The 8,070-nt window shown below is 29.6% G+C and overlaps 1 long non-coding RNA gene across 1 annotated transcript in view; it reads right to left on the reverse strand.

Annotated features, from left to right (window-relative positions):
• Nucleotides 1-7,867, reverse strand: part of LOC129951909 (uncharacterized) — a 166,211-nt gene extending 158,344 nt beyond the window's left edge. Inside the window, exon 1 of the long non-coding RNA XR_008782253.1 lies at nucleotides 6,052-7,867. This is a non-coding gene — a long non-coding RNA (uncharacterized LOC129951909). The remainder of the gene's footprint in view (nucleotides 1-6,051) is intronic.
• Nucleotides 7,868-8,070: the final 203 nt, after the last annotated feature.

Here is an 8,070-nt window from a genome sequence, read left to right on the forward strand (position 1 = left end):
GGACTAAAGCTTTCAAAAACTATTTTCGACTTAAAATCTCGAGAAAAAAAAACAGATACTGAAATAAGACTTATTTTTTACTATGCAAAATAGTTCGGAGAATTTTGAGTTTAATTTTCTTAGACAAGTTCAATTGACAATTTTTTTTAACATTTTATTTTTTATTTTCGGAACATTTCTGCTACAGTTTGTTACTGTTTTATTTAAAAAGCTTATTTATTATTTACAAAAAAATTGTTTTAGATTTCTTTGAAATACGTTTAAAATATTTGTCTTAAATTAATTTTCAAACCGTTTTGGTTTTTGAATAACATTATAAGTGTATATTACTTTGTTATTTTTATTATTTTAAAAACATTTAATTGAAGGTTGTTCAGATTTAAAATATCTCTTATAAAATTGAAAGTTAGAAAAGTTCGTTAAATTAGAGAACTTTAGGTATTGCTAATTTAACGGCTAAAAGTAAAAACTACTTTGCCTATGCTACACAATCTTAGAATTTTACCAAAAGGCTACTTTAAGTTTGTGAATTCAATAAATTTTAATAATTTCTTAGTTTCTTATCTGGCAGTAAGGAATAGATACTCTAAGAATTTGAGAAGTCTTACAGAATTGTGTCTGGCGATTACATCCGTTTGACTGTCTGCATGTGAGGTTATTATTTATTTTTGTTTTTAACTTGGCTTCAATAAAAACAAATAAAACTTGGTATTGCTTCAGAATGGTTAAGGTCCGTTTTACTGTTTTCAAATGTTCTTAAGAACTAATTAACGGATTTAAATAATTCGTCATTTGGCAGCACTTCTTCAATGATGATCAAGTTACTAGCTATGTTACTATGAATGGGGATCGCTACCGTTCAATTGCAACCCAATATTTTTAGCCACAATTGGATGATATGGACTTGGAGGACATGTGGTTCCAACAACAGGATGGCGCCACAAGCCAATTAACTCTGTACCAATATCGTCAGTTTCGCCCAATGTATGCTTGAAAACCGGCGAAGATTGGGTTCACTCTGGACCTCTGGAAGCGTGCCCGTGGTAGCCATGCAAAAGAAATCGAGTTTCATACATAATGACAACAAACGTACTTTTACAGGAATAAAGAATTTCATTGATATCCAAACCCGTTTTTGTTTTATTAAAATAAAATTTGGTAGCGCTCTTATTGAAAAACCCATTATTTCCTTAATAGTATTTGATAAATTGTATTTTTTTTAAACTCGTAACCTCAAAACAGGGTCTAATATTGTTTACGAAGTAATTTTGCTTACAAAACTATTCTAAAAATAATTATAAATTATATTTATATATAAATTAATATTTTAATTAAAAAAAAACGACTTCGATGGTTTTCATAAAAAAAAACCATTCGGAAAAATAAATGGTATTAAAATTATATAAAAAAAAGTTTTTAAATAAATCATGAAAAAACTTCATTTTTAACTATTTTTATGTAACATAATTTTAATTTTTTTAAAAAAACTTTGAAATTTCTTTCTTTGTTTGAAAAATCCACACCAATTTCCGACAAAACAAAGAATTTTATTACATTTAAATTTTATTTTATCCAAATCTTATTCTCAAAAATACTTTATTTTAAAGGGATATCAATTAATTATATTAAATACAAACAATAAAAAAAAACTTCTATAATTACGTCTTTACTTTACAATAATAACTGTTTAAAAAAAAACGTAATAAAATCTTATTATGCCACTTCTCTCAATTCACAATCCTTTGCCTTCAAGGCTTGTATATTCTTTTTTCCAAATAATTAAGTTCATTCGAATAATTATTGAACTTTTTCTTCATTGTTCTCTCCATTTTCCCAAAATCACCTTTTCAATGAGTTACCATTCTTTTCTAGCCGCAATTATACTTAAAAATGCTGATTCTTCTTTTTCTCTTCCTCTCCCTTTCAAAGGATTCTTAGTTTTTCTCTACGTCCTTGGTATATTGAAACAAGGAAAACAACAAAGTTGGTCTATGATACTGATACCGTTAACTAAACTTACATTTTCATTCCTTTTATACTTTTTATTTCTATTTTGTATTATACTAAATTATTGTATACGAGTAGGTTGGTTCACAATGATGATGACTTTAAAAATAACTTTAATAAAAATTAACGAGCAATATCCTTTTTGCTTCTGCTTCTGACCCAAATTTGTTCATGAATATGAATATAAAAATAAACATACAAAGGAAAAAGGTAAAAGTTCTCATTATTATGTACTGTTGTTCTGCACCTTTTGCGGCGCCGGTGGTGGTGTATGAGTTCAGTATCAGTGTATATCCTTTGAAAAATGAAGGTAATAAAAGAAAATGATTAAGCAAAAGCTCTAGATAGTAGTGATTCGAATAAAGAAAGAATATATGATTGATAGTTTAGATTTAGATACCGGTGCAGGAAGGAATTTACACCTATTTTGGGTTTAGAATCGTTCCTTATCAAACAACTTTATTGAGTAAATATTCAATTGAATGGATACGTTATATACAGAACCTGTGTTTCGGTAGGGCATTTTATTTTGCTTTAAAGGATTCTAGGTAATGTTTTTAATTGATGAAGGTCTTTCTTTTATACAAAAAGGATCTTAGAAAATGTAAAAACAGGTTTATAAAACATTTGCATAAAACAAGCTAAAGCTAATAAAATATAATTTTCATTTGGCGAAGTAGAAATAATGAATTTCACCTCTATAAAATTATAATATAAAATGATTTAAGTTGTAATAAATTTTAATTTTGTACTTGTTTTTTTTTTGTGGAGGTAAAACACCTACCTAAGATTTTTCAAATATAAAACCTAAATTTTTTGGTACTAGTTCAAAGCGATAAAAAGCAATAGAAGGATATTAAATTTTGTTTTAATTAGCTTTTAGCTATATTAAATCTTAAATGATTCCAGGAAAATGTTTCATAAATGCAACGTTTTATATTCTTTAATGTCTGGAACAAACGATGAGATTTATTTTAATGAAACTTAAACATTACGTAAAATTTTCAAGAGCTTGATTTAATTAAGTCTTTTAAATATTTTGTTTTATGGTACAAAATTGTACATTCAAAAACGAGTCTGTTGACAACTTGTTATACGATGGTAATAGATTTCAAATTCGTTCTTGGAAATTTTTGATAAATTTAATCTTGAAATTGGTAAACAATATAAAATAGCATTTATGTTTTTCTCCGGAATTAAAATTGTGTGTATGTATATTTTAAGCAAGTAGATAAAAATAATTCTGTGAGAAAATAAAAGCTTTTATTTTTAACTTCTAAATATAATTTGTGTTATAAAATGCACTCTTGTTTACATCTGTAACTCAAATTCACATTAAAGCCACAAAGTCACCTTTGATGCCATATTAAATTCGTTCATTTACACTTTTAATAGAAAGATTCTTAGAAAAATATGCGCAGTCTCTTTTAGATGTTTTGAGACATTTTTAAATTACAAAATCTGAGAATTCTCTATTTTTGTATAAATAAGTTTTCAGAAGAAGTTCAAACCGTAAGTTAGAAAATGCCTTATGAAATAATAATTTAAATACACTTAACAATGATGTTGAAGTTGCATTCATTTAAAACCATATTTGGGCCCGAATAATTCTCTGGAAGTTAGACAAAGATTCGAGATTTATATAATCAACTCAAGAATTTATTTTTATTCACTGAGATGATCTTTGAAACGATTAACTTTACATTTACTTAACTTGCGAAATAAGTAAGGGTTCAAGAACTTGGTGTGTTGTAATGTTAAAAAAAGGGCTCATTCGCCATGGATGCCTTCACACAAATGTTGAGAACTTCTTTATTGATTCATTTGAGTTTAAACTTCTAAATTATTGTTTTAAGCCGATTCGAGTAATGCGTTTTTTTAAGTAGAAAAATAACAGTATTTCTTATGTAAATTTTTTGGTTTAAATCGAATGTTCTAATTTAATTAAAAAAGGGCCGATTTTTGAAATTTTGTCAACATTTGTTTTTCTAAATTTGGCTTCTTTCAATATAAAAAATATATTTTTGGATTGCTTTAGAAATAGAACCGATATTTCGTTTTTAATTTTCTTAAAGAATTCATAAACCAAATTTAATATTATGTTTTTTCTATTTAAACTCTTAGTAATATTTTTCATGGCCAGAAAATGTTTTATATTTTTTTTCCCAAATTCGCTACCTTCAAAAGTAAAAACAGTATTTCTAAATATAATTGAACAACTTAACATACAAAAAATTAATTAAAAACTAGAACGCCTTTACAATTTAAGAAAATACTAAATTAAGGTTTATTTTTAAAAATATATGGAATTTGAACTTTTGAAGATGAACCAATTTAGTTTGTTTTTAATTATGTTTGTTTTTTTTTTGGAAATTTTTAGGCCCGTACAAAAACCAAAATGGGGGTTTCTCCATGTTTTTCTCTTATCCTATGAAACTATTTGGAAAATATTTTCTTCTGTTATTAGTAGCTTTGGTTCGCTCTGCTTTTTTTTGACTATCCTTTAATATTACGAATATTTGATTGAAATATTGGTTTTGAGATAATTTGGGGCCAAGCAAATTTATCGATTTTTTAAATTGTTCCAAAAACAACCACGCACTGAGTTTTAGATTGAAAATCCATTCTGTTTATTTTATTACTTGTGAAATGAAATTTTTTGAAAATTAGTATCTTTTCTCTTTCATTAAATGTGAAAAACGAAAATAGATATTCCGAACGTATCATTTCTCTAAAAATAAAAAAATAATTTTATGATTATCTTTAAATTATATCTTTGATTGGATAAAAATTTAACATTTGTAATTATGTACAAATACGGCAATAAGTCATCATACCTAATAGCTTAGTTCAACCGTCTGGAATAATATCTCCATTGGAAACATTTTATTTTAAGGTCTTTCCATTAATGTTAAAGTTGCTTATTTATCAAATGTTAAATACGTCAAAGAATGAATGTAAATAATGTACTTTTTAATTTTCAACAAAAAGCATTTAAAGCCATTTTTCCAAAAACTTATAAAAAATCATCTTTGCTTTGTTCCCTAAGATTTAAAAAATACGTGTTTTGGAAATAAGTGTACCCAAAATTGGTCGTATTTGTAATGCAATAGTATGTCATAACAAAGTAAAGATATAAACGAGAAAATTGAAAATCAAGTAGAATTGAAACGACTCTAACATTAGTTTTTAAAAAAAGTAAAACAGTAAATATTCCCCAAAAATTATTTTAACTAGCTCTAAATATAAAGTATTAATTTTAAGGAATTATCTTAAGCCCTCTGAAAGCTAATCAGATTTGTAGCTTAAGTTCTTAAAAATCGAGTAAAGTGACATGTTCAAATGCATCGTAATATTAAATCTGATTAAAATTCAATTCACTATGTTTTTACTGAAAACTATTAAATTCAAAACAGAAATTCAGATTTATATTGCACCTGGGAAGCAGATTCATATTAATTTTGACAAACCTAACGCTGTTAAAAGAAAGCACCATTTACCATTTTCAAAAACCACAATTCACATTTAAATTCATATCAATTTAAATATTCTTCAAAAGAACTCGTTTAGATGTTGTAATAGCTTTCAAAATTCCTAAAAGTACTAAAAAGAATTACTAGTACTACCTAACCTCTAACTTTCCCAAGTTGCCAATTTCTAAGAAAAGGTTTCCCACTCATACCTTTAATCCCTTAATATTTAAATTTGTTTGATAATAAATCGATTTTTAAACCATTAAATTCTAAAGAAAAGTTCAAACCCAAGAATTCCATAATCCAGAATTTATTGCAAAAAAAAAATAAGAAAATACAAAATCGAAATAATAAAAATTCAAATAAAAAATCCTTTTCGCATCATCAGAAAGCTAAATTCTCAAACCTGCTCAAACCAATGAAAATCTTTCTCACCCTTAAACATATTTCCATTCGATTATTGTGTTCATATCAACTTCAACCATAAAACCATCATTCAAAAGCCATAGTATTCTATCAGCCAAACCAACACCTGGCTTTATATAGCTTCTATAAAACCATCATTACTTACCTCAAACTCCAATCTATCTATCTATGTATGTGCTGGAAGGTAGTAGATAGGTAGTTGACCTGGTTTTATTCTTCCTTTCTTTTTTCCTTTCGTTTTATTATATGCGAAGAAATATTGAAGGAAATTCAATAAAATCCTTTTGGATCCAACCTTAGGTACTAAAACACTATTGTTGTAGGTTGTGAAGGTACGAGGAACACCGAAGATAACGCCACCGACTCAAAAACTTTGTCGCCGACAAGGACTACAATAAGATGATGAATGTGTCCTTGGAAGTCAAAGTGAAAAAATTCCAAAAATGTTTTCTTTTTTACTTTTTTTTATTATATGTAAGTTATCTTCACTAATTCCCAATCAAATGAATTCGAAAAAAAGGTAAAGGATATCGTGAGAAAGCACAAATGACTTTTTTTACGACTTTTTTAATCCCTTTTTTTTCTTGTATCTGTATTTTACGCGGTTCTCACACCCTTTTTCACTGTGAATTGACAATTAAATTTGAATTTGGGAAAATTCAATTTCAAACTGAAAAACAACACGAATTAAACAGGACAACAACAAAAATATATCAGCTCACAAAAAAAAATTATTTTACAGGTTATCGCACACATCCCCCATCACTAACGGTAACCGGGTGGGTCCTGGGTAATGGTGATAATGGTTAATAGAAACACAATCGTCTCGATGACATAAAAACTTCCAACCAACGCGACAAAGAAAAAACCAAATTGTATTTGTCACACGCACAACTTAGCACACCATCATCACACCACACCGAGTTCCTGTTCCCGTTGCCAAGTCCCAAAACGTATCTATTACAAACGGAATTACAAAAAAGGACACGACAAAAAAGAAAAAACGCGAGTTATACGGTTAGACCGCTTTAACCTGTGCAGTAACCCTTTTTTATCTTAAACCAAAAAAAAACTTTATTTGGGGGAAGCATAAATTACAAAAACCTTCCCACACTATCTCTGCCCTTTGAACATTATTCAGGAGAAACAAAAAAGACACACTTTCTTTATCGGAGCTTTCATCACTTCATCACATCACAAGGACGAGTACCTACGAGCTAAGTGTATACGGCTACGAGCTACGACACAAAGAGTAAACAAACCACGAAAGGATACGGTGGCGGGAGGCAGTGGATGATGCTGATGTTGATGTTGCTGCTGGTGATGCTTTGTCGTCTTGATAATGATGGAGCTGATTTATCAGGACGGGCTGCGAGCAAGATGACTATGACGACACTGACGATGAGGACGTCAACGACTAAGACGACCAAGACGAATACGACGATAACGTGCGACGACGGTCGGGTGTAAAGGCAGGACAATTTGAACGCCTTTTTGTGAGTTTGGGGTCGGTCGTTTTGTAACGGTACTCGTAAACTTGTATTATATGCGGATACAGCTCAAAGAACAACACTAGAGAACAAGTTTAACACTCTGAAGGTGATGATGATTGGAAGAGGTGATTCAAAAAGGGAAAAACAAACAAGAAAATTGAAAGCATGCTGCAGCATCCTCGAAGGACTTGCCAAAGCCGAAGTTGATGTACCGATGCCGATGCCGAAGAAGAGAGCAAAACGAATAAGAAATAAACTTAAACTTAAACCACCACCAACAAAATCAAATAAAATTGAACGGAAGCAAAGCCAAACTGACGATATCTCTTCTCGCTAAGGCTTTAACACTCTGGCTTCGATTGAGACTCACGAGAATTATTGCTATCGCTATCGGACACGAGACGTTCGTACGTATTATTATGAACGTTGATCTAAAACGAGTTGCGAGAATACACACCAGCCATTCGATTCGACGTTACATGGAGTACTAAATCGGAAACGCCACTAGAAGATGGGATAAATAACTGTTTTGTATGCGAAGCGAACGGTTGTTGTCGTTTGTCGTTGTCGTATCATCGAGGGTTCGTTTCGTTTGTCATCATATGGGCGCTCCGCCACACCATCCAGAATTCACATCCAGCCAAAACGCCATGCTATGCCACCCGCCTGAT

This window comes from Eupeodes corollae, chromosome 3 (genome assembly GCF_945859685.1).
Source record: "Eupeodes corollae chromosome 3, idEupCoro1.1, whole genome shotgun sequence".
Taxonomy (NCBI): Eukaryota; Metazoa; Arthropoda; class Insecta; order Diptera; family Syrphidae; genus Eupeodes; species Eupeodes corollae.